This window comes from Formica exsecta, unplaced genomic scaffold (assembly GCF_003651465.1).
Source record: "Formica exsecta isolate Colony F162 unplaced genomic scaffold, ASM365146v1 scaffold1648, whole genome shotgun sequence".
Classification (NCBI taxonomy): domain Eukaryota; kingdom Metazoa; phylum Arthropoda; class Insecta; order Hymenoptera; family Formicidae; genus Formica; species Formica exsecta.
In genome coordinates, this window is record NW_021848965.1 from 1 (window position 1) to 2,216 (window position 2,216).

General features: G+C 28.5%; 1 long non-coding RNA gene across 1 annotated transcript; it reads right to left on the bottom strand.

Annotated features, from left to right (window-relative positions):
• Positions 1 to 7: 7 nt before the first annotated feature.
• Positions 8 to 1,809, bottom strand: LOC115233237. The gene is made up of 2 exons (XR_003883750.1): positions 681 to 1,809; positions 8 to 544 (listed from the first exon to the last, which is right to left on the bottom strand). It is a non-coding gene; the product is annotated as an uncharacterized LOC115233237 (long non-coding RNA).
• Positions 1,810 to 2,216: the final 407 nt, after the last annotated feature.

Here is a 2,216-nt window from a genome sequence, read left to right on the forward strand (position 1 = left end):
TACATACCAAATTGATTATTGTATATTGGTTTTTTATAATTAATGATATTGTTATCTTGTATTATTGAACTATCTATATCTAAAGGATCAAATTCTTTAGTGTTCTTACACTCATTGTTAGTTTTACTATTTGAACACTGAAATCTTAATATTTTAGCATTGTGCTTTAACGCAATTTTTGTCAAATGTGGATTTATGTTTTCATCATTTTCTTCATCTAAAAATAATTAAGATTAAATTTTACTGAGTTTTAATTATAAACTACATAAAAAATATAATCTTTGTAGCCTTGGTAACATATTTAGTAAATATTTATTAGATCACATACCTAACTGCCCATACATCGGCTTTTTAATATTAGTATCAGGGGTACTTTGTACTGATTCAGTTATTTCTGAATGATTAGACATAACTTTATAACTTTATTATATAGTTTCATTATTTGTATACTGAATATTCGACAATTTGTTAATATCCTTTATTATAATCTTTGGTGAACTAGTATCTATATTTTTTTTTATTTCTAAAAGGGTATGTCTTTCATCTGAAAATAATTAAAATTAATATTATATTTTTTCGTAACCAATTTAATGCGATTATAACTTGTATATTTTATTTTTACTTGTATTTGTTGTAACTTTCTATAATTATCCAAAGATTAAATATAATATTCTACTTACCCGACTTACAAAGGAATATTCCAACGCAACGTTTTGTTTTTTCTAGTTTTATCCAATAATCTTTCTTTCTTTTACGAGTTACATTACTAGATTTCACAACGATTAATTGTTTAGTATGTTTAATTTTAAGTAAGGAAAACATGATATATAAAAGCTAAAAATATGGAAAACGATGTACAGTATTTTCACCAAAACTACTGGTTACCGCGCAATTCAAGACTACATAACCTGAAATATACCTACAGCACGTGTCGTTTTCGATAACAAATGTATTACTGCGTTCAGTAGAGAAACCGCTCAGTAGCAATTGAACGTGATTGGCTCTTACTTTTAGAGCCAACAAATCAACGTCGAATGTTGACAAGAGGATAATTGAGCAATTTCTCTACTGAACGCAACCAAAGTTTCTATAATAAGACTTAAGCTACAGTATATTTTAGGAAATTAAGATTAATTCACATTATACATAAGATTATACAATATTTGTCTACAGATTTTAAATAAAGCAAATAATGTGAATTGATACATAATATACTTGAAATTCTTAGAAGAATATTTGATAGTGCGTTAATGTATGTAATGACGGTGAGATGACAATGGGCGCGTTCCACTTAACGACCGCAACGCTCGCGAGCATCATCTGTCTTCGTTTAACTTTCGGTGAACAACAAAGATGAAATGATACCGTGAGCGTTGCGGTCGTGAAGTGGAACGCGCCCAATGAGTATAGTGTGTTATGTACAGTATAAATTGGTTTTTACATTGAAATATATTTAAGACCGTATTACGATTTACGGACTTGGTAGTGGTTATGGTTACGATTGAGTATTGAGAATCCACAAATCACATCCTAACCAATCCACGCAACCCGGTCGGCGAATTGTTTCGCGCTGATTGGTTGATTAAGGGAATCTTAACTCTTATTATAGAAACTTTACAGTTAACGGCGGACAATCTCTTAGCTTTAATGTAAGCCAATTAAAAATTAAAATGGTCACAAAAGAAGATCCTTCGAAGATTAGAGTGTTTGAAAAAAATTCTATATATTTTATGTTTGTCCTGGAATATACCATTATACATAGAATTTTTCCAGGGCAGTCCTGGAAATTACCATTGCCCTGGAAGCTGCCATTATGCAAGTGTCTTGGAAAACTTTAAAAACGTGATATCTTAAGATCGGAAAGAAATATTTAATTCTTTAAGATCAAAATGAGTTTGAATTTTAATGCTTTATCAGAATATAGAAAAAAAATATGAGATTTCTAAATGTCCCGGAACAGACCCTTTGACATATATATATATATATATATAGTATTTATTATTCTCAAAGTGTATCTTATTAGAAAAAAATTTTAATCGCTTTAATTTAGTAATCCGTTTGTCAGCATACATAGTATATATATTTTGACTTTCTTTGCATACATATAACTGATACATTATTTTATAAAACAAAAAACTTATGAATATATATCGCAATATCAAAACATGTTATTATAATAATAGTTATATGTATGCAAAGAAAGCCAAAGTATATAT